This window comes from Anolis carolinensis, chromosome 6, assembly GCF_035594765.1.
Source record: "Anolis carolinensis isolate JA03-04 chromosome 6, rAnoCar3.1.pri, whole genome shotgun sequence".
NCBI classification, from domain to species: Eukaryota; Metazoa; Chordata; class Lepidosauria; order Squamata; family Dactyloidae; genus Anolis; species Anolis carolinensis.
In genome coordinates, this window is record NC_085846.1 from 55,345,262 (window position 1) to 55,370,162 (window position 24,901).

A 24,901-nucleotide genomic window follows, 5' to 3' on the forward strand; every position below is an offset into this window, starting at 1 on the left:
AACATTTGACATGTAAAACATATAACTTAAAAATTATTATTTTTGTGTACAAAGCCACAGAATTGGGCAAGGGAGTCCACGGTCTTCCAGAGGTTACAGGGATTCCAACTCTATTCCTCTCTTTTTAAGATCAGGAATAGAATCAGTCCTCTACGTCATCTGGTATTAGGGGCATAGGACTACCATGAAAGTGAAAAACTATGAATGCATAACCTGAGAGAACTTTTATATAGAAAGTTCTATAGGCATTTCTAGGTCTTTCAGCACAACTCTATGATCAACTTCCACTGAAATATGGGCACCGAATTGCACTGGAGGATCGAGATAATACTAGAGAGAAGTTCTCTCTAGAAATTGTTAGACCCTCCAGCATGACTCGAGGAAATTGACGAGAGTCACACTTGAAGTTCTAAAGATTTCTAGAGACAACATGTTAAATCAAATATGTGAATAATCCAAGCTGCAAATGTAGACAGATGACTATAATTTGTACTGTAGGCCAACAACATATGAAGATCCTTTAGTTTCCCATACATTGATTTTAAAAAGACAGCAAGCAGGAAGAAAGCATAGTACACTTTTATCAATGATATCTGATATTGAACATTTGGAGGAGTGACTAACAGCATTTGGCTTTTTTGGCCATTTGAAACTCTGTTGTGGGAGAACTTTTACTGATTTCATAGAATCTAAAACAGCTACATCATTTGCATGTCTTACTAGTTATTAAAGTATTTTTGCATATTTAAATAATAAGACCCCAAAGTAACTGCCTTTGACTCAGCTATGTAAGGATCATTTAGCAGATGCTGATAAATTATCATACTCAAACTCAATTATCTCTCATGCTTAAACATGAAAAAGAATTAGGTTAAATTGTCTGACATAATACGTAAACAAACCCAAACAACAGCCATACTTCAATTAGTAAACAAACCCAAACAGTAATCATACCTCAATTATATCAGTAATTAACCATCCTTATCATCTGGTCTACCTAAAACAAGTCTTTCATCTACCTACCTTAACAAGAATGCAACCCAACTATATTAAGCTATCTTAATTGTGACTCTATCTGATTCCTTGTGGGGAAAAAATGGAAACCTCTGAACAGTTATCCAAAAATTAAGAACAGGAACATTTTACATTTCAGATTCCATGGCCCAAGAAAAAGCTCAAAACATGTGTCCTGACTCATTTCTCATAAGAAAATCATACTTAAGTTTCCAAATTATATAACTACAGTTTGGAAGGAACTAGTTAGGTAAGAATTCCTTTGAAAGCTTGTAAACTTTGAAAATGCCTGTATTTAGACCTCAGACTTTGTTTTTCAGGATGGCTTTGGCTTGAGGAAAGTAGCCGAACAAAGTAGAGTTCTTTTTTTTTAAATCCTCTTGAAATCCTGTCTCCTTATAGGCACAGAATCAGACAATGTCTTCAGGGAATGCCAGAGCTTCTGAAACTTTTCCCACCTGTGACTCCTTTCTGCCCAAGAAACATTTGCGTAATCCCAGGTGTGTGTGTATATGTATGTATATATCACATGCACACACATATATATGTATGTATGCATACACACATATAAACTGCAACTGGTGCAAAGGTCGGCAGCCAGGTTGCTAACTGGAGCTAATTATAGGGAGCACACAATGTCCCTATTAAAGCAGTTCCACTGGCTATCAGTAAGTTTCTGGTCCCAATTCAAAGTGCAGGATATTATCTATAAAGCCCTAAATAAGTTTGGGTCCTGCCTATCTTTGCGACCACATTTTCCCCTATGAACCGGCACAGGCCTTAAGATCTTCTGGGGAGGCCCTTCTCTCAAGCTCAGTTAGTGGGGACGAGAGAAGGCCTTCTCGATGGTGGCCCCCTGGCTCTGGAACTCTCTCCCCAAGGAGATTAGGCTAGCAATTACTCTGTCTACCTTTCATAGGAACCTAAAAACAATGATATTCTAATGAGCATTTGAAAATGATTAGGCCCTGTCTATGATTACCAGATCCAATTAACTGCCAGACTGAACTCAGCACTTTATCCCAGCCCTGGCCCTACGATCTATTTTTGCACAAGCCCATGCCTAGCCCCACCCTCTCTAATCTTGATATGCCCACTATAGTACTGATTCTGGTTACTGAGATTGGCTTTGATTTTGATGTTTTAATACTTTACTGTTTTTGGTTGTTTGATTGGCTTGTTATATGTTTGCATTTTTAAATGTGTTTTTATTTGGTTGAGTCCATTTTATTGAACTTGATCCCGCTTATAAGTCACCCCGAGTCCCTTCGGGTAGATGGTGGTTGTTGTTATTTTTATTATTAAAATCAAGTATTTACTTTTAAGAATAAATCAGCATTTGCAAGGTTTGCTAAGGAGGCTTGTTTTTCTTTGCTGAGTACATATGAAACATGTACTTTTCAGTGGCTGTTCCCAGACTGTGGAACCCATCCCTGCCGGCTTTCCACAGGCAGGTCAAGATCTTTGCCTGCCAATGGAGAAGCCACTCTGAGTCCCCTTTGGGGAGATAAAACGGGTACAAATAATTATTATAAGGATAAGGGGCAGGCTTTGTGGAGGTAGGTGGGATTGGGGGTATGAGTTTCAAATGCCATTTTAAGTGCAATCATTGTATTTTACTCCTGTTTTACCACACTGTTACTATTTCATTGGGGTTTTTTGTTTTTATAAAAAGATTAACAATTATATAGACATATATGAAACAGGTTCACCATTCTTATGACTGCCCTATACATTTCCCCCCTCTTTTATTTTCTTTCATCCTTGTGGTCCCCTTCTCCAGAGCCATTTCTTCTTCTAAAACCCCACCAAAAATTCAGTTCTTATGGAGGTAAATTCCCATCTTCTTTTTCCAATACTCCTCCAGATACTTCCTATAGATCAGGGGTCCCCAAACTAAGGCCCGGGGGCCGGATGCGGCCCTCCAAGGTCATTTACCTGGCCCCCGCCCTCAGTTTTATAATATATTTTTATATCAGTTTTAATAATATAATGTATTGTATATACATATAATATTGATAATAATCTTATGTTATACAATATAATACTAATAGTAATACCATATAATAATATTAATTGTATGTTATATATTACATATTACAGTAGAGTCCACTTATCCAAGCTAAACAGGCCGGCAGAAGCTTGGATAAGCGAATATCTTGGATAATAAGGAGGGATTAAGGAAAAGCCTATTAAACATCAAATTAGGTTATGATTTTACAAATTAAGCACCAAAACATATGTTATACAACAAATTTGACAGAAAAAGTAGTTCAATACGCAGTAATGTTACGTTGTAATTACTGTATTTATGAATTTAGCACCAAAATATTACGATATATTAAAAACATTGACTGCAAAAATGGCTTGGATTATCCAGAGGCTTGGATAAGCGAGGCTTGGATAAGTGAGACTCTACTGTATATAATAGTATAGTGGTATAGTTCAATACAGTAATATATAATGCTAATATTGTGTTATGCTAATAATATAATATATTGTATGTACATACAGCTGCTCTGAGCCCCTTTTGGGGTGAGAAGGGTGGGATATAAATGTAGTAAATAAATAAATAATTTTAGACTTAGGCTCAGCCAAAGTCTGACATGACTTGAAGGCACACAACAACAACAACAACAAGAACAACAACAACCATCCTAATTAACTTGACTATCTCATTGGCCAGTAGCAGGCCCACACTTTCCACTGAAATCCTAATAGGTTTATGTTGGTTAAAATTGTTTTCATTTTTAAATATTGTATTGTTCTTTCATTGTTATTGTTGTTGCACTACAAATAAGACATGTGCAGTATGCATAGGAATTTGTATTTTTTCCCTCAAATGATAATTTGGCCCCTCAACAGTCTGAAAGATTGTGGACCGGCCCCCGGCTTAAAAAGTTTGGGGACCCCTGCTATAGATACTTTCATTTTTTTCATTCAACGCCATTCTCCAGACTTCTTTATACCATTCATCAATTTGTATTGTCATTTCCCCTTTCTAATATTTTGCTATTAATAATATAACAGCTGTTAATAGCAGGTTCATTAAAATTTTCCCCTCTTATCTTTCCCTTCATCTCTTTTAATTTAGCAATATTTCTGCCGGATTTTTAAAACTTTTGCACTGCACTTTTTAAACTTGTTTATCATAGACAGAATCATAGAGTTGGAAGAGACCTCATGGGCCATCCAGTCCAACCCCTTGTCGAGAAGCAGGAAATCACATTCAAAGCACCCCAACAGATGGCAATCTAGTTTCTGCTTAAAAGCCTCCAAAGAAGGAGCCTTCATCACACTCCAGGGCAGAGAGTTCCACTGCTGAACAGCTCTCACAGTGAGGAAGTTCTTCCTAATGTTCAGGTGGAAACACCTTTCCTGTAGTTTGGGTGTTTGACACCTTGAGTCTCCATGAGGAGAAAGGCAGGATATAAATAAAATAAAGAGTAGTAGTAGTAGCAGTAGTAATAATATTTTCTTCAGAGTCTACTGTAAACCCTGCACATTGTTGCAAACAGATTGGTGTAAATGAGTGGCATTCAGAAACCTTTTGCTGTTGCCAATTGTTTTGTAACCCCCAAACAAAGTTAAAGGGAAATCCATTTGGGGTTTTCATTTATTTTGTGTCAAAAGCATTGCATAAATACATAAATAAGTATAAAACTGATAAAATCAAGGGAGCACAAGCAGCTACATAATTTTAGATCAAAAATGGGCAACAGCAACCACGTTGTAACTTTAAACAGTTCTTCCTCTGTGCATGAGACAGGGCATTTTGGGCTAGCTCCACAATTGCACAAGGTGGAGGATTCTTGAAGGTAGTGCCATTTTGCCAGGTTGTCTTTTGATCTGCCAACTCCACTTTTGAGTATTTTCAGAGACTTCCAAGTTGCCCATACTTGGTTTTCCCCTGAAGGAAGACCCTCTTAGAGGGCCATCCCGTTAGAATCGACTGACTTCTCTGCCCACAGGGATATTCTTGCTGTTACTGAAGGAACATTAATAGGAGTGGTGGTTCTCATGAAACTTTGCTTTGATTTAAGTCTACTGGGAGGAGTCTGATAGTCATACAGTAGGTGGCTTTCACAGTGTTCAACCTTGTTTCTATTGCAATTAGAAGCAACTTCCCGCCGCACATTGGGGGGGGGGGGGGCAATGCCAGCTAGCTTATAAAGTCTATCAGGAGATGTAAGTTTACGGCATCCTGTGATTGTTCTACAAGTTTCATTCAGTGCTATATTCACCTGCTATATTTGGGGCTGGGAAGAACTATTTTTAAGAAGCAGCGACTGAAAACTAGCATCCTTTCCTTAGAAACTATGGGCCCTTCCAGACAGGCCCTATATCCCAGGATCTGATCCCATGTTTTCTGCTTTAAACCAGATTAAATGAGTCTGCACTGCCAGATAATCAGGAATAAACAGAAGACCTGAGATTGGATCCTGATATATAGGGCCTGTCTAGAAGGGCCACAGAATTGAACACAGAATTGTCAAGCTGAGGGCCCTTCCAGACAGACCCTATATCCCAGGATCTTATCCCAGGTTTTCTGTTTATCCCAGATTATCTGGCAATGTGGACTCATATAATACAGTTTAAAGCAGAAAAACCTGGAATCAGATCCTGGGATATAGGGCTTGTCTGGAAAGGTCCTGACTTTTGGCATGGGAAGGGGAGGCAAAAAGAGAGGGGAGACGTCTCCTCCACAGATTCTCAGAAGCAGGACTTCACTGAAGTCAGAAGAAGTATAGCCCAAGCCCATAGCCAAAGGGTTTTAAACCACGCCCAAAATGTTTCAGGTAAAAAAACAAACAAACCTGGTTTACTCATGAATTTTAACTGTTAACCAAATCCCCATGCCAAGTCTATGAGAAGCAAAAATTAAAGTCCCTCCAGAACTGCAAGCACGCATTTTGATTATCCACACTATCATTACCTACCTTTCTACCAATTTACATTGCCCTATCTGCAATAGCTGACATAGTGGAAGTGACCAAGTTGGTCTACCCACAGCTGGCAGGCGAAGCCTAAGGCTCAGGGCTGGGGGAGGGGGATTTGACCTGGATTGCAGGTGAAAACTGAGAAAAGCTGTGCTAAAGAAACCCTAGAACAGAAGCAAAGACATGAAGCTGTGTCACTGCTAGATCTTAGATTTTATATGAACAATAATGTTTCTGATGACCAAGTGAAAGCTCCACTGGCGGGATATGTATTTCCTGTGGATAAGGAGAGGCATCTAAGGGCCCTTCCACACAACCATATAACCCAAAATATCAAGGCAGAATAACACACAATATCTGCTTTGAACTGGAATAGCTGAGACCCCTTCCACGCAGCTGAATAAAATTCCACATTATCTGCTTTGAACTGGAATATATTGCAGTGTTTCCCTCGATGGATTGTCACCTTGACGTGGTGAGGAAGCTTGCGTGTTCTAATGAACCTGCAGGCACAACCACGGGAGTCCAGACCAAGAACAATCCAAATACCCAAAGACCTCAATGGCGGAGCAGGCGAAGGATAACATGGTACATGTTACAACGGCTGTGAAGGCGGAAGAAGGCTGCAACAGACTGAGAAGCCACTCTCATTGTGTTAATCACACCACTGCTGGGACCTCAATCTGTGAAGACTATGTGTTGACCGGCCGTGCACCGACCTCCACACATTAAAAAAAAATCACGCACAGGCGTCTTCCAAGAAATGGAGGACCATCATCCTCGATCTACGAGGGATCGCCTAAGTAAGTAAAGTATATCGCAGTGTGTACTCAGATAACCCAGTTCAAGCCAGATATTGTGGAGTTTTCTGCCTTGATATTCTGCATTATATGGCTGTATAGAAGGGCCCTGAGTCCACACTGCCATATATCCCTGTTCAAATAAGATAATGTGGGATTTTATTCAGCTGTGTGGAAAGGGCTTTAGATTTCAACCCAAAGGGTTCAGCAGATTCCCCTGGTTAGCCTACTCATTTCATGTACAAGGTGCACTTTGTGGTTCCTTCCACACAGCCATATAACCCATAATATCAAGGCAGAAAAATCCCACAATATCTGCTTTGAACTGGGTTATCTGAGTCTACACTGCCATATATCCCAGTTTAAAGCAGAAAATGTGGGATTTTATTCAGCTGTGTGGAAGGTGCCAAAAAGTACAATGTGATGATTGGAAGAAAACTTGGGGGCAAAGGTGGTCACCAGAAGCTTGGTGCATTGGTTGCTAAACCATTTGTGCGATGGAAAGATCCAATCGAAGTCTTCAAAAGACACACACAAAAAAAGAGTACCACCAGAACACCTTGTGCTCGGCTAAAAACTTCTTGCTAATTCACAGTGGAAAATGTCTTGATGTAACTCACCACCATGATAAAGAAAATAGGAAGAAAACAGAAGAAGCTTCTGCCAATTGTGGAAACTCTTATTCAGGGGTCCCCAAACTACGGCCCGGGAGCCACATGTGGCCCATCAAAGCCATTTATCCAGCTCCCGTGGCGGCAGCTCCCTCCTTCTCCGCCGAGGAAGGCATGTGCGGTATGAGGTATAACACAGCAAACGAGATGTATATGCTGAATTTTGAATCACAAGTCGAACACTTCCCAAGTTTTTAGGACTGTGTGATATATTATTATTATTAACAACACTGAGGCTGGGTGGCCATCTGTCAGGGTGCTTTGTTTATGCTTTTGGTGCACAAAGGCAGAAGAGGGTTGAACTAAATGGCCCATGGGATCTCTTCCAACCCTCTTTATTATTTATGATGATGATGAAGATGATTAACATTGAGGCTATATTTGTTCCCATTTTGTTTTTTTTACTTCAAAATAAGCTAGTGAAATGTTCATAGGATTTTGTTCATAGTTTTTTTTTAAACTATATTCCGGCCCTCCAACGGTGGCCACGGTGAGTGACCATGAACTGGCCCCCTGTTTAAAAAGTTTGGGGACCCCTGCTCTTATCATTTGTGGCCGACAAGAACTGATTTAAAGACAGAGGGATGATTCAGGACCTATTACTTGTGAAGAACCTTTGCACAATGAGGGTAATTTCAGGGACTTCTTGAGATCTTGTGCCAGATCAAGGACAGAGACGCTGTCCTGAAAAGTCATCCCGAATTTTCTTTTTGGCTAGGGCAGTGTGGCACACTGTGTTAAAGCGCTGAGCTGCTGAACTTGTGGACCGAAAGGTGCCAGGTTCAAATCCCAGGAGCAGAATGAGCGCCTGCTGTTAGCCCCAGCTCCTGCCAACCTAGCAGTTCGAAAACATGCAAATATGAGTAGATTAATAGGTACCGCTCTGGTGGGAAGGTAACAGCGCTCCATGCTGTCATGCCGGCCACATGACCTGGAGATGTCTATGGACAACGCCGGCTCTTTGGCTTAGAAATGGAGATGAGCACCAATCCCCAGAGTCGATCACGACTGGACTTAACATCAGGGGAAACCTTTACCTTTTGGGGCAGTTATGGGCAAACCTCGGCTCTAAGGGTGTTTTTGACTTCAACTCCCACAATTGGAGTTGAAGTCCAAAATACCCGGAGGGCGGAGGTGTGCCTATGCCTGAACTAGGGGCCTGATGTAGCCTACAGAAGGAAGTAGTTAATAACTGGAGCAGCATACAGGGAGCGTACAACTCCTCTGTTTCACTGCTTCACTGGCTGCCGATTAGCTACCGAACACAATTCAAGGTGCTGGCTTTAGCCTATAAAGCTCTAAACGGTTCCGGCCCAGCTTATCTGTTTGAACATGTCTCCCGCTACAACCCACCCTGAAGCTTAAGATCATCAGGTGAGGCCCTGCTCGCAGTCCCATCAGCCTCACAGGTGCAGCTGGCGGGGATGAGAGACAGGGCTCCCCTCCTATGGAACACCCTCCCCAGTAAAGTCAGGCAGGCTCCCTCCCTCCTATCTTTCCATAGGAAAGTCAAAACTTGGTTGTGGGGCCAGGCCTTCAAATAACAATTAGCAGCGCTAATTATTATGATGCTGGAACTCAATTGACAGACCCAGTCTTTTAAACTTGAATACACCCATCTGTATTTTATAATGTGTTTTATGAATGTCCGGTGTAAGTTAATAATTTTAAACTGTTTTATAGTGCATTGTACAATTTTTATATATGTGTTTTACTGTAAGCCGCCCTGAGTGCCCTCTTGGGTGAGAAGGGCGGGATATAAATATTGTAATAAATAAACAGTAGTTGGCATGGCTTTGCAGGTGATGAAAACGAGGGCTCTCAACAGTTGGCAACCTCACCCCTGAAGGGAGCCTCCCTGGCACTGAAGGCCAAGAGCAGCAGAAGCGCGAGACACCCGCCACACCCCGGGCTTGGCTTTCCCAGGAGCCTCTGGCCCCTCGCGACCAGGAAAGGGCCCTGGGCCCGACTCCTTTGTTCTTCCCCCGGTTTCGGAAGGAAGGAAGGAAGGACGCCGAAGGAGTTCAGCACTGCGGAGGGGAGAGGCCGCGGCGGAAGCCCCTCCCTCCCAGGGAAGCCCTACAGGCCGCGAGCTCAGCCTGAGGCGGGGAGGGGCAAGGAGAGCAAGAGAGAGAGAGAGAAAGGGAGAGGGGCGCGAGGAGAAGACCGGCTCTCTCTCACAGACACACACAGCCCGCGCTTTTCCCTCAGGCCTGCCTCCCTCCTTCCCTCCCGGCGCTGAGGAGCTCACCGAGTCACACCCTTCGCGGCAAGCTCTGGAGGGAGGGAGGCCTGCGCCGTTCTTTCCTGCCCCGGTAGGCTCCAGCAGAATGGAGGGGCTTTTCAGAGGCGCTCCCGTCAGTCTCCCTGGCAGCCCCAGCTGCTGCTGCTGCGCCTCCTCCTCCGGCACCAGAAGCAGGGGGCGGGGCCTCCAGGGCGCTTCCTGGGCCCGGCGGGGGGCGGGGCCGGAAAGAGCCGGATGCAGAAGGCGCGGCCCGCCAGAGTTAGGCGCTCAGGGCCCGGTGGGTGACTCACACCCCTGGGCCTTTCCACACAGCCATATAACTAGATATCGGCAGAAAATGCCACAATATCTGCTTTGAACTGGATTATCTGAGTCCACACTGCCATATCCTTTCTATTCTGCCTTGGTCAGACCACATCTGGAATACTGTGTCCAATTCTGGGCACCTCAATTGAAGGGAGATGTTGACAAGCTGGAATATGTCCAGAGGACAACTAAAATGATCAAGGGTCTGGAGAACAAGCCCTATGAGGAGCGGCTTAAAGAACTGGGCATGTTTAGCCTGCAGAAGAGAAGGCTGAGAGGAGACATGATAGCCATGTACAAATACGTGAAGGGAAGTCATAGGGAGGAGGGAGCAAGCTTGTTTTCTGCTGCCCTGCAGACTAGGACACAGAACAATAGCTTCAAACTGCAGGAAAGGAGATTCCACCTGAACATTAGTAAGAACTTCCTGACTGTGAGAGCTGTTCGGTAGTGGAACTCTCTGCCCCGGACTGTGGTGGAGGCTCCTTCTTTGGAGGCTTTTAAGCAGAGGCTGGATGGCCATCTGCCGGGGGTGCTTTGAACGCGATTTCCTGCTACTTGGCAGGGGGTTGGACTGGATGGCCCATGAGGTCTCTCCCAACTCTACTATTCTATGATTCTATTATATGTTCCAGTTCGAAGCAGATAATGTGGGATTTTATTCAGCTGTGGGAAGGGCCCCCAGACTATGAAGGCCCTTTCCACACATCTGAATAAAACCCCACATTTTTGAACTGGGATATATGGTAGTGTGGATTCAGGCCCCGTCCACACAGCCGTATAACCCAGACTATCAACGCAGATAACCCACAATATCTGCTTTGAACTGGTTTATCGGCGTCCACACTGCCATATAAACCAGTTCAAAGCACATAGTGTGGGATTTTATTCAGCTGTGGAAGGGCCCAGGTCTTCCTAAGAAAACCCCGGTTCTGCTGTCCTGCTTTCCAGAAACTGTACAGTAGTACAGCTCTGAAAGAAACTCATGTATTTTACATGGGAATTTTCATTTATCCTGTGTGCATTTTAATGACATTCGAACACTTTGTATTTTAATATATATACAGTAGAGTCTCACTTATCCAACATAAATGGGCCAGCAGAATGTTGGATAAGCGAATATGTTGGAAAATAAGGAGGCATTAAGAAAAAGGTTATGATTTTACAAATTAAGCACCAAAACATCATGTTATACAACAAATTTGACAGAAAAAGTAGTTCAATACGCAGTAATGCTATGTAGTAATTACTGTATTTACAAATTTAGCACCAAAATATCACGATGTATTGAAAACATTGACTACAAAAATGAGTTGGATAATCCAGAATGTTGGATAAGCGAGTGTTGGATAAGTGAGACTCTACTGTATATATATTCCATAGGCATATGTTTAAATAATGTGTTGTGATGATGTGTTTTTAACTATGTTGTGCCCCTCCCAGTGCTGTAAGGAGAGGCGGGTAAGAAATTATTATTACTACTACCAAATTATAATTGTGTTGTCGAATGCTTTCATGGCCGGAATCACTGGGTTGCTGAGAGTTTTTCGGGCTGTCTGGCCATGTTCCAGAAGTATTCTCTCCAGACCTTTTGCCTGCATCTATGGCAGGCATCCTCAGAGGTTGTGAGGTCTGTTGAAAACGAGGCAAGAGGGGTTTATATATCTGGAAAGTCCAGGGTGGGAGAAAGAACTCTTGCCTGTTTAAAGCAAGTGTTAATGTAGCAATTGGGCACCTTGATTAGCATTTAATGGTCTTGCAGCTTCAAGGACTGGCTGCTTTGTACCTGAGGAAATCCTTTGTTGGGAGGTGTTAGCTGGTCCTGACTGTTTTCTGTCTGGAATTCTCTTGTTTTTTGAGTGTTATTTTTTATTTAATGTCGTGATTTTAGAGGGTTGTTTTTTTTGGAGTTATAGGGTTATATGGCTGGGTAGAAGGGCCCCAAGGTAGATAATCCACAATATCTGCTTTGAACTGGATTATCTAAATTAACACTGCCATGTAATCCAGTTCAATGTGGGTGTTGGATTTATACAGTTGTGTGGAAGGGGCCCACATCGAGAGCTGGTTTTTGACATCACGAAACTAGAGAAGGTGAAATGATTCCACTCTCTGCCCCCATCTACACTGTCATATAAAATCCAGGTTATCTGCTTTGAACTGGATACATGTCATTGTACACTCTTATCAAGTTCAAAGGAAATAATGTGGATAATCTGCCTTGGGGCCCTTCCACCCCAGTTGATAACCTGGATTATATGGCTATGTCAATCCAGCCTCTGGATGTTGAATGGTGAAAATCTTAGGCTCCTGCTACACTACCATAAAAATACAGAACTGGATTATATGGCAACATAGACTCGTATAATCCAGTTCAAAGCAGACTATGTGGATTATGATTTGATAATCGGGACTATATGGCAGTGTAGATCCAACCTCTGACTCTGGATTTTCAATGGTGAAAACCTTAGGCCATTCTACACTGCTATATAAAATATAGATTACAGTATTTGCTTTGAACTGGATTATATGACAGTGTAGACTTGTATAATACAGTTCAAAGCAGATTATATGGATCGTCTGCTTTGATAATCTGGACTATATGGCAGTGTAGAAGGCCCTAAGGCCCTCCTGTCCCACTGTATCTGACAGCCATATTGCATTGTATGGAGGTGTAGGCTCTCACAACACTATTTAACAAAACTTGAAAAATGTTGTTTCTGGTTTGAAAGTATTTCCTGTTTAATTGTGCAGTACAGTAGAGTCTAGCACCAAAACACCATGTTTAACAGAAAAAGCAGTTCAGCACATGTTATGCAGTAATTGCTCTATTTACGAATTTAGCACCAAAACATCACAATTGAAAACATTGACTACAAAAACATTTACTACTAAAAAATGACTACAAATAAAGATAGAACTGCATAAATGAACTTACAGTAACAACATTGTCGGAAGTTAAATCCGCAAAAAGTTCAGTCCTTGCTGCCTAGAGAAACAGTTGTGGATCCGGGCGGGAGGCAAACTGCATTGGATAATACGGAAAGTTGGATAAGCAATGGTTGGATAACTGAGACTCTACTGTACCTACTTTGAAAATAGTTGTTATACTCCAGATACTTCGTTTTTGTGGCTGCCACAAACCGTGTTGAATTTGGTTGAGATTCTACAAGATATTCATTGAAAAACTAGCAAAAACAAGGTTTTTGCAGTTTTATAAGATGCTTCCATGTTTTTATGATAGAACCAATTAGAAAATAACATTTATAGCCCACAAAAAACCGTGTTACATTGTTTGGCCCCTTCTACGCTGCCATATAATCCAGTCTATCAAAACAGATAATCCACATTATCTGTTTTGAATTGGATTATATGAGATTATACTGCCAAAGCAGATAAGAGAGAGAGAACACCACATACGACAGCAGATTGTGGGTGCCATGAAAGGGAAGCAAATTCTTCATTTTTCAATCTGCAATTATTGCATTTTTACTGTCAGGAAGGTAAGGTGATTGTGGCATTTTTTGCCTCAGGTACCAAAATCATTTTAATACCACATACTCGGTTTTGGGTGGATGGGTATGCCATTTCCTGCTCTGCCTCAGGCAGCAAAAGGACTAAAGCCGGGCTTGCTTCTGACTGTTTTGAAAATGAAATTTCATAACATAGATTTTCTTCATGCCAGTGCCTTTAGATGCAACTCCAGTTCTGATACTTCTAGATAAAGCAATTCTTGACATTATCTTCTCTGTGTTATATACAGATAGAGCGACACATAAACCTTCCCACAATTATGTAGTAATGCTTTTTGAGAATCACTATTACTCACTATCTTAATGCATTAAACATCTAGGAAACTTCCAGCAGGCACAAAGCTCAGGTTTTCAAGCCCACCTGTTATGTTCTTTTGGTCCCATGTTTGCCCATATACAGTAAAAGGTTTTAAACAGAACGGGGTAAATTCTAGTAAACTCACAATAGTGTCTTTATAATTTGGTTATACAGGCACTCCCCAAGTTATGAACAAAATAGGTTCTGTAGGTTTGTTCTTAAGCTGAATTTGTAAGTCGGAACAGGTACATTTTAAAGTGTAACTCCAGCCATATACACATACATATATACATAAACATACATATACATATTTCCCGTATACACCCATGAGAAAGCTTTGGATAGCATAGGGAAGGGTTAACATCCCTGTGGTGTTTATTTTGTTGCCTGTGCTCCTGATCAGAAGATTTCACGTCACTTTCTGTCCTTGTGATAATTGGATTTTGAAAAATGTGGCTTGTTGTGGAAACAAGGATTGGTGATAAAGCTTCAGTTGAGACACCTTTTCTGCATGATAACTCAGGAGTGAATTTCCCTTACTATGGGTAGATTCCTCTCACTTCCTGTTGTGTCATCCCATTCTTAACTATGAGTTGTTTGTAAATCGGATGTTTGTAACTCAGGGACTGCCTTATCTCCTTTGGTTGAGCAAATGAAGCAAGGCATTGGGCAGCAAAATAAACTATAATCCAGTAAAAAAGACAGATCTCTAATCCAGCTAAAGTCACTATGAGCCAGTATTCACCAGGTTGTTTTGAAGTGAGTAAACAATTGAACTGTTTTGCCAAGGGCAAAGAGTACTTTTTGGATTTAAGGACAATAAACACACAAGTGGTTAGGAATACAAGATTTTATTGATAAACAGCAAAACATCAAATGTAGCATACAAACCTAGCAAGCCTATTTCTCAATCTCATCGAGAGCCCCAGAATAATGGGAAGGCTGCTCCATGGCCACTCCTACAGCACAGATATCAGTCTGGAGTGAAGTTCAATATAAAGCTAACTTTTATTGACTTATATCAACACTTCAGTTACCTAAGAATTATGTCTTATTTAACTGGACTAATCATAGTACAGTAGAATCTCGCTTATCCAACAAATGGGCTGACAGAACATTGGATAAGTGAAAATGTTGAATAAAGAGGGATTAAGGAAAAGCCTATTAAACATCAAATTGAATTATGATTTTACAAATTAAGCACCAAAACATCATGTTTTACAACAAACTGACAGAAAAAGCATTATTTTCCGGTCCCAATTCAAGGTGCAGGTTCTTACCTATAAAACCCTAAACGGTTTTGGACCCGCCTACCTTTATGACCGCATCTCCCGCTATGAACCCACTCGTCCTCTTCGTTCATCCGGTAGGGCACTTCTTTCGCTCCCGCCACCATCCCAGGCTCGGTTGGCGGGGACGAGGGAGCGGGCCTTTTCTATTGTTGCTCCCTGGATCTGGAATTCCCTTCCGGAGGAGATCCGGCAAGCACCCACCCTGGCTTCCTTCAAAAAGCTGCTTAAAACCTGGCTCTTCCGCTGCGCCTTTGGATAACCGAGCCCATAGCTATAGTAGTTGCACAGGCCATCTCTTTGACTTGAAACATTGCACTATATTCCTCTGCCCGAAAGCATCTTAGAATATAACATTGTATTTTAGTTCTAGTGGTCCCTCCAGGCCATCCTCTCCTCCATCCCAGTGGTCTTTTTTCTTTTTTCTTTGCAGATTCATATGTTATTTGAGTGATTATATTCCTTTTGCTTATGTGATTGTTTTAGTCAATTGTTATGTTTTGTTTTTGTTTTTAATTCTTATAGCGTTTCATAGTGTTTTCAGTGTTTTATTGTACAATGTTTTATGCTGATTTTATATTGGAAACCGCCCTGAGTCCCTTTCGGGAGAGAGGGCGGTATACAAATAAACTTTTACTTACTTACTTTACTTACTTCAATACACGGTAATGTTATGTAGTAATTACTGTATTTACAAATTTAGCACCAAAACATCGCAATGTATTGGAAACATTGACTACTAAAAGGCAGACTGCATTGGATAATACAGAATGTTGGATAAGTGAAGGTTGGATAAGCGAGACTCTACTGTATATGAATCACATTATGCCTTTCATCAGGCTACTCAAAACATTAAATAAGTAGGCACTGGCCAGGTCACCCAATCAGGGACCTGAAGCATTAAACAAGTAGTCAGTGCCCAGGCTATAAAGAAGCAGAGGCTATCCAGTTTGGGTAAATTATGATAATCAGGGGCAACTTCTTCAGTCCAAGGCTTTCTGCATTCCAGGGCCATTCTTTCTCAATTAAATTTGACTCAAGTTCATATATTCAGCTCTTTCAGGTGAATAGACAGAGCAACTGTGACACCATACTATCTCCCTGATATACACTAGTCTTCCGTGATATTTCCAATACAGTGGCGTGATTGTTTGAAATACCCAAGATATAATTAAGTACTACAATACAGGCACTGCCTTATGCTAAGTGCAACTATAGGTTTGTTTACTTCAGTATTTTCTGTTCTACCAAACAGTGGCTCCCCAGGATTCATCCATAAATAATTTCCAGCCCTACCTGGAATGAATATAGGATCTTTTGCATGCAAAATGCATAGTCGCATCTTGTCACTCCATACTACATGTTAAATGATGCAGCAAAGGATGCAGAAATTGAGTATTCAGTAGTGACACAAGAGGTATAGGAGATGTGCCATATAAAACACACAGATCACAGGTGAATTTGAAATAGAAAGATAAAATAGTGAGCTAGGTTAGCCACAATCTTATAGTAACTTACTAGCTGTGCCCGGCCACGCGTTGCTGTGGCTTGGTCTGGTGGTGTTGGTCAGTCTACATTAGGTTGTATTTATGCTGTGACCTCCACCCTTCTTTATACTCACATTAGTAGTAGTATTTGAAGTCTGTTACCTTCTTCAATTTTTTTGTTGATTGATAATTGCTTGAGATCTCTGTTGTCTTTGGTTTGTTGTTAATCGTGATGTCTGATTCTGCTGAGTGCGGTTTATATATTTATTGTGGTACAATAGTCTTTTTTTGTTTTGCCTGTGTAGGTGTTTATTATTGTTGTTGTAGTGGTCATGAAGGCTGGATAAGTTAGATGCTACTATATTGTTTTTTGGAGGCCCAGTGTAGCACTGACTGGCCTCTCAGCCTCAGTGCCTGGCTGCTTCTTGCCTGTGATGGTGTAGATTCTTGTTGTTGTTGTTGTCATTGTTATTATTGTAATTGTTTTTTTGGAGGCCAAGTGTGAATGTAGGGATTGGGGAGGTGGATGAGCACTGAATGGCCTTGTAGACTCAGTGCATGTCTGATTCTTGCCTACTGTCACGACCCAGGCTGCAGAGCACCAATAACCATACACAGAGGCCAGAATCTATCTAATATCTTTATTGAAGGAATATATAAAGTTAATAAAAACAAGTGTATAAAATAGTTCAGAATTAGACCTTTCAGGAAAGGTCAGAATTAGTCCAAAAAAGCAATGTCCAATAAGAAATATTAAGGTCCAAAGTTGTAATCCAATAACCGAAACACTCACTTTGCCAGGCAAAGTGAGGGGAGATGACAAGGTCCTTTAGTCCATGAAACTTGAGCGAGGCTAGGAAATAACTTGATACTTGAAACAAGGCTTGAACGTGGAACAAGGTAACTAAGAACAAGAACAAGGTCCGTGGAATTACTTGATAAATCCGTGGAACAAGGCAAGGATTGATCCTGGGAAACAAGGCAAAGTCCGTAGATAAACAAGGCTGGGAAGCAAGGCGAAGGCTGGATAGCAAGGCAAGGCTTGAGCAGGAGCGAGGCTTGAATCGGAGCGCGCTGTCCAGACACAACTCGCTCCGAAGGCTGACGAATTGACTCCGCGAAGTTACTACGCGGGTAAAACACCTAAATAGAGTCTAGCTTTCCCGCCGAAGCAGTTCTCTGGGAATCAGAACCGAAAGCTAACTCTGAGACCAGATGTGAGACTCCCCAAAGATTCTCACGAGAAGCAGTCTTAATTGGCCACATTCTTAGCTGCAATCCTCGCACTCCTGCGCGAAGCTGAATCCAAACTTCTCTGTTGTTTACAAAACTCCCGGCGCAAGAATACGGGAGAAGTAGGCTCTGGGCTTGTTTGACATACTTCTGGGAGACAACTTTCTTGCAGGTGCAAGGTTCCCAGATCTGCCTGGGAAAGATCTGGCTGAGAGGAATCCAGATCAGACTGGGAAGGTAAAAAACCCAAGTTTTCATCTTCATCAGGAATTACAATGTCCTGAGCAGGACTACAAGGCCCATGGGTCATCACACTATCCCCCTCCTCAAGGCCCCTCCCAAACTGGGGCCCTCTCCCCGAGGCGCGAGGTCGTGGTTTGGTGGGATAGGTCTGATGAAAGCGACGGGTTAGATCAGGAGCATGGACTGTGGAGGCGTCTTCCCAAGAGCGTTCCTCAGGGCCAAAACCCACCCAGTCAATGAGATATTGTAGGCGGCGGCGGTGAAAGCGGGAATCCAAAATGTCCTCAACCTCGAACTCCTCCTCCCCATTCATCAAAACAGGAGGGGGGGCCGGTTGGTCTGTATCAGGTCGCACACCATCCGCCGGAAGGAGCAGGGAACGGTGAAACACTGGGTGAATGCGCATTGAACGCGGAAGTTGGAGTTTGAAAGTCACGGGGTTTAATTGCGCCACCACTGGATAGGGACCAATGAAACGGGCATCTAACTTCCGGCAAGGGCGGTGGGAGGGCAGAAAGCGAGTGGACAGGAAAACCCGATCTCCTACCTTGATTTCGGGGCCCGGCTGGCGATGTTTGTCAGCGTGGCGTTTATAGTCCTCCTTGGCTTGATCCAGTTGCTGGAGCAAAAGTTGTTGCACCGCTGTGAGTTCCTGCAGCCAATCCTCTGCTGCGGGAACCTCTGAAGTTTCAATGACAGGGGGGAAGAAACGTGGATGGAAGCCGTAGTTTGCAAAGAACGGCGTTTCTTTTGTAGAAGCTTGAACTCCATTGTTGTAGGCAAACTCAGACAGTGGTAACAGAGAAGCCCAATTGTCCTGTTGATAGTTTACATAACAGCGAAGATACTGCTCCAAAGTGGCATTGGTGCGCTCCGTTTGCCCATCTGTTTGGGGATGATGAGCTGAAGATAAGCGAGAGTCTATGCCCAATAGTTTTTGTAGTGCCTTCCAAAAACGAGAGGTGAATTGAGATCCACGGTCTGTGACTAAACTCTTGGGCAATCCATGTAGTCTGAAAACATGTTGAAGAAATAGATCCGCAGTTTCCTTGGCCGTGGGGAGGCCTTCGCAGGGAATGAAATGGGCTAACTTGGTGAATAGGTCCACCACCACTAAGATCGTGGTGAATCCACAGGAAGGTGGTAGGTCAGTGATGAAATCCGCGGAAATTATTTCCCATGGGCGAGATGGGGTAGGAAGGGGGTGTAAAAGCCCTGAGGGCTTCTCCCTTCGTATCTTGGAGCGCTGGCATACTGGGCAGGTGTTGACATATTTTTCCACATCCTTGCAGATCTTGGGCCACCAAAAATCCCTTAGGATCAAATGCATAGTTTTAAATAGTCCGAAATGTCCTGCTGGTTTGCAGTCATGACACAGACGAAGCGCTTTTTCCCTGCCCGGTCCGGGTGGGATATAAACATGATTTCTATAGCAGAGCAGCCCATCTTTAAGCGAAAAGGGGAAATGCAGACCTTGGCGAAGTTGGTCCTGCGCCCAGGCATCTGCTTGCTGACTAGCCCTGATTTCTTGAGCACAGATGGGTCCTGGAGTAGGGGAAGTTGAACCAATGGGAATGGATTTGGTGTTCCCCACCGTGAGCGTGGCAAAGTTCTCAGGTTGTAGCAGTTGGGATTCAAAGGTCTCCTTGCGTCCTGCAGCGTATTCCGGTTTACGTGACAGGGCGTCTGCTTGCTTGGTTTGGGCTGGGGTCACATAATGGATCTGGAAGTTGAAACGTTCAAAGAATAAAGCCCAACGTTGCTGCCTCTGATTTAGTTTGCGGGCAGTTCTTAGATGTTCTAGATTACGATGATCAGTGTGGACTTCAATGGGAAATTTGGCCCCTTCTAGCCAATGTCTCCAAGTTTCAAAGGCTGCCTTTATGGCCAGTAGTTCTTTTTCCCAAATGGTGTAATTCCTCTCTGGTGTGGTTAATTGACGAGAATAAAAGGCACAGGGGTGGAGGTGATCTCCCACCGGTTGTAAGAGTACAGCCCCAATTGCCACATCAGAGGCGTCCGCTTGCACCACAAAAGGGGTTCCAGGATTTGGGTGCTGTAGAATTGGCTGGGAGGTGAATAGTTTCTTTAGTTGCTGGAACCCTTTCTCTGCTTGATCAGTCCAGCGGAAAGGCTGCTTTCCACGGATGCAGCTAGTGATGGGGTCGGACCAGCGGGCAAAATCTGGAATGAACTTGCGGTAGTAGTTCGCGAACCCCAAGAAACGCTGCACCTCTTTCTTGTTAGTTGGCGCCCGCCATTCCAATACTGCTGAAACTTTGGCTGGATCCATGGAAAGCCCTAGAGGCGAGATGCGGTAACCAAGGAAATCTACCTCTTGTAGATCAAAAGCGCATTTTTCCAGCTTGGCATAAAGTCCATGATCCCGCAATCGTTGTAACACCATTTTGACGTGGTTCTCATGTTCTGATTGTGATCTGGAAAACACCAAAAAATCGTCCAGGTAGATTATCAAGAACCTGTCTAGATAGTCCTGAAAAATGTCATTGACAAAATGCTGGAACGTTGCGGGGGCTCCGCATAAACCGAAATTCATAACTCGGGACTCAAATAATCCGAATTTGGTCTGGAAGGCGGTCTTCCACTCGTCCCCTTCCCTGATGCGAACTAAGTTGTAAGCCCCCCGAAGATCCAGCTTGGTGTAAACCTTGGCTCCTCGAAGCCGATCCAGTAGATCCGAGATTAAGGGCAGGGGATAGCTGTTCCGCTTGGTGATATTGTTCAATGCTCTGTAGTCCACCACCAAGCGTAGTTCCCCTGACTTCTTCTTCACAAACATCACTGGGGAGGCGGCTGGGGATTGAGAGGGTCTGATGAATCCCTTGCGAAGGTTTGTCTCTAGGAATTCCCTGAGAGCTTCTTGCTCTGGTTCAGTCAGGGAGTAGAGATGCCCTCGCGGGATCGGGGCCCCCTCCACCAAGTCAATGGCACAGTCATAAGGTCTATGTGGGGGTAATTTTTCGGCTTCTTTCTCATTGAATACATCCCAATACTCGGAGTACTTCTTTGGCAAGGTGATGATGGGCTCGGTGTCCGTGGCATGGCATACCTTGGCTACGAGGCAATGGTTTTGGCAATACGGTGAAGCAAACTGCAGTTCTCTGTTGGACCAGGAGATGTTAGGGTCGTGGAGAGTCAGCCATGGAATTCCCAAAATCACAGGGAAATGGGGAACCTCGGTAACAAAGAAGGAAATCTCTTCCATATGTTCCCTTATCCACATCCTGGTGGGTTCCGACCACTGGCTTACGGGGCCCGTCTTGAGGGGACGGCCGTCTATGGCTTGCACCACACGGGCATTCTTGAAATCATGATATTGTAATCCCAGAGAGTCGGCATACTCTCTATCGATGAAATTGTTGGTAGCTCCAGAGTCTATCATGGCGTGGATCATGACGGGTCCCCTTTTTGCTGACCATAATGTGACCACGAGAAGGAACAGGACCCCGGTTGGCGGCTCTTGGATGGATTTTTTGACCGGGTTGGCGAGCCCCTCTACACCCGGTCGTTGGCTTCCCCCGCCGGCTGTGTGCCAGTCGGCTCAGACGCCTTCGTCTCCGTGGAGGACGCCGCCGCAAGACGGGCGGCAGGCTTCCCTTTGGCTGGGCACTCTCTGGCGAAGTGGCCCCCGTTCCCGCAGTACCAGCAGAGGTTTAAGCGTTGACGACGGGCCTTCTCGGCGGCATCTAGTCTGGGACGCACATTGCCCAACTGCATCGGCACCTCCTCGCCTCCTCTGGGGTATGGGGTTGGCGGTGGGGGTCTCCACACCGGACGTGGCTGAACGCTGGCGGGAGCGGGGGGTTTTGCCCCGGCTCTACTGCCCTGGCCTCGAACCCACTGTTTCCTGTTGGCAATCATGACTTCAGCCCGTAAACATTGATCAATGAGTGCCTCGAGGGTCTGGGGAGGATCCACCTTGGAGATTTCTTCCAGCATTTCAATGTTGAGACCCTCCCGGAATTGTCCCCTGAGGGCTACATCGTTCCAGCCGGTGTTGTGGGCCAGCACTCGGAACTCGGCTATATACTGAGACATAGGTCTGTCTCCTTGGAAAAGGCGACGGAGTTTGTGACCGGCTGCCTCCAAATTGTCCTCGATTCCCCAAGTCTCCTTGAGGTGGTCCAAGAAGTGTTGCGCTGATCTTAGGTGTGGAGAGGCTTGGTCGAACAGTGCCGTCGCCCAGCTGGCCGCTGGCCCGTCTAGAAGACTGTAAACCCATGCCACTTTGATGTCTTCTTGGGGAAACTCGGCAGCACGGGCCTCCAGATAAGCTTGACATTGGCGGCGGAAGACATGAACCTTAGAAGCTTCTCCAGTAAACTTGGTTGGCAACGCCATGGCCGGAAGACGAACTCCGCGTTCCTTCAAACCCCTTATTTCTCCATCCTGTGCATTGAGCTTATCACGGATTCGGTCCACCTCTTCCTTGTCGATGGTGTAGGTAATCGGCTGGCCGCTCGGCCCAGGTACGACTCCGGTAGACATTCTGGCCGAGGTTAATTGGTGCTTAGGTGGGCGGAGTCAAACTGTCACGACCCAGGCTGCAGAGCACCAATAACCATACACAGAGGCCAGAATCTATCTAATATCTTTATTGAAGGAATATATAAAGTTAATAAAAACAAGTGTATAAAATAGTTCAGAATTAGACCTTTCAGGAAAGGTCAGAATTAGTCCAAAAAAGCAATGTCCAATAAGAAATATTAAGGTCCAAAGTTGTAATCCAATAACCGAAACACTCACTTTGCCAGGCAAAGTGAGGGGAGATGACAAGGTCCTTTAGTCCATGAAACTTGAGCGAGGCTAGGAAATAACTTGATACTTGAAACAAGGCTTGAACGTGGAACAAGGTAACTAAGAACAAGAACAAGGTCCGTGGAATTACTTGATAAATCCGTGGAACAAGGCAAGGATTGATCCTGGGAAACAAGGCAAAGTCCGTAGATAAACAAGGCTGGGAAGCAAGGCGAAGGCTGGATAGCAAGGCAAGGCTTGAGCAGGAGCGAGGCTTGAATCGGAGCGCGCTGTCCAGACACAACTCGCTCCGAAGGCTGACGAATTGACTCCGCGAAGTTACTACGCGGGTAAAACACCTAAATAGAGTCTAGCTTTCCCGCCGAAGCAGTTCTCTGGGAATCAGAACCGAAAGCTAACTCTGAGACCAGATGTGAGACTCCCCAAAGATTCTCACGAGAAGCAGTCTTAATTGGCCACATTCTTAGCTGCAATCCTCGCACTCCTGCGCGAAGCTGAATCCAAACTTCTCTGTTGTTTACAAAACTCCCGGCGCAAGAATACGGGAGAAGTAGGCTCTGGGCTTGTTTGACATACTTCTGGGAGACAACTTTCTTGCAGGTGCAAGGTTCCCAGATCTGCCTGGGAAAGATCTGGCTGAGAGGAATCCAGATCAGACTGGGAAGGTAAAAAACCCAAGTTTTCATCTTCATCAGGAATTACAATGTCCTGAGCAGGACTACAAGGCCCATGGGTCATCACACCTGCGTAGGTGTTTATTATTAGTGGGTGAGTGGGTGGATAGATGAGTGGATGGATAGATAGAGTGGGTGCTCTCCTTGTTTCCTTTATTCCTATGCTGTTCCCTTTCTCTGCTCCGATCCTGAGCTCGTGGATAAGAACACACTGGTCAGAAAGGAGGGTAAATATAACCGGATCAATGGTCTTTCTCTCCCTTTTGCTTTTGGCCTTCCGGGCAGAGAGGGAGGGCTCTTGTACTTGGCGTTCCTTCGCTTCCCTTCCCTCCCTCCTTCCTTCATTCTATCCGTCCCAGCCTTTCCTGCCTGTGGAGCCATGGAACTGGGTCAGTAGGTTGGATGGTGGGGAAAGGGAGAAGGAAGAGGCCTCTAATTGAAATGCATGGACTCCATGCCATGGGGTGCTGGGATTTGTAGTTTGCATCCAGTCTAACCCCTTTCTTTCTTTTTGTCATGGAGGAAGAACCCACCCAAACCTCTCAGACAGATGGCCATCCGGTTTAGTTGTGTTGTTATAGTCACAATGCGTTGTTGTGAGTTTTTTGGGTCCAGATTGTGGTTTTGTGGTTTGGTTGTGTTGTTACAACCGGGAGGGAAGGCTTTTGTGTTGTGTTGTCAAATTTTGTATTTCTGGAGCGTTTAGTTATGTTGTTATAGTCACGATGCGTTGTGAGTTTTGTGGGTCCAGATTGTGGTTTTGTGGTTTCGTTGTGTTGTTACAACCGGGAGGCAAGGCTTTTGCATTGTGTTGTCAAGTTTTGTATTTCTGGGGCATTTAGTTGTGGTGTTATAGTCACAATGCATTGTTATGAGTTTTGTGGATCCAGATTGTGTTTTGTGGTGTGATTGTGTTGTTACAACCGGGAGGCAAGGCTTTTGCATTGTTTTGCCAAGTTTCGCATTTCTGGGGCGTTTAGTTGTGTTGTTATAGTCATGATGCGTTGTTGTGAATTTTGTGGGTCTGGATTGTGGTTTTGTGCTGTGATTGTGTTGTTACAACTGGGAGGCAAGGCTTTTGCATTGTTTTGTCAAATTTTGTATTTCTGGGGCGTTTAGTTGTGTTGTTATAGTCACGATGCGTTGTGGTGAGTTTTGTGGGTCCGGATTGTGGTTTTGTGGTGTGGTTGTGTTGTTACAACCGGGAGGAAAGGCTTTTGCGTTGTGTTGTCAAGTTTTGTATTTCTGGGGCATTTAGTTGTGTGCCAAGTTTCGTATTTCTGGGGCGTTTAGTTGTGTTGTTATAGTCACGATGCTTTGTTGTGAGTTTTGTGCATCCGAATTGTGGTTTTGTGGTGTGGTTGTGTTGTTACAACCAGGAGGCAAGGC

The 24,901-nt window shown here is 44.0% G+C and overlaps 1 protein-coding gene across 3 annotated transcripts in view; it reads right to left on the bottom strand.

Moving 5' to 3' along the window:
• Nucleotides 1-24,901, bottom strand: part of rala (RAS like proto-oncogene A) — a 52,846-nt gene that overhangs the window by 17,996 nt on the left and 9,949 nt on the right. The window contains exon 2 of one of the 3 annotated variants that reach the window (XM_062957002.1): nt 12,915-13,001. The exons of 1 other annotated variant lie outside the window; for it this stretch is intronic. The gene's annotated coding sequence lies outside the window, so the exon portion shown is untranslated. Of the gene's footprint in view, nt 1-9,676; nt 9,858-12,914; nt 13,002-24,901 lie in introns of those variants that run through there. One more of the 3 variants, XM_008112862.3, reaches the window with a different exon arrangement.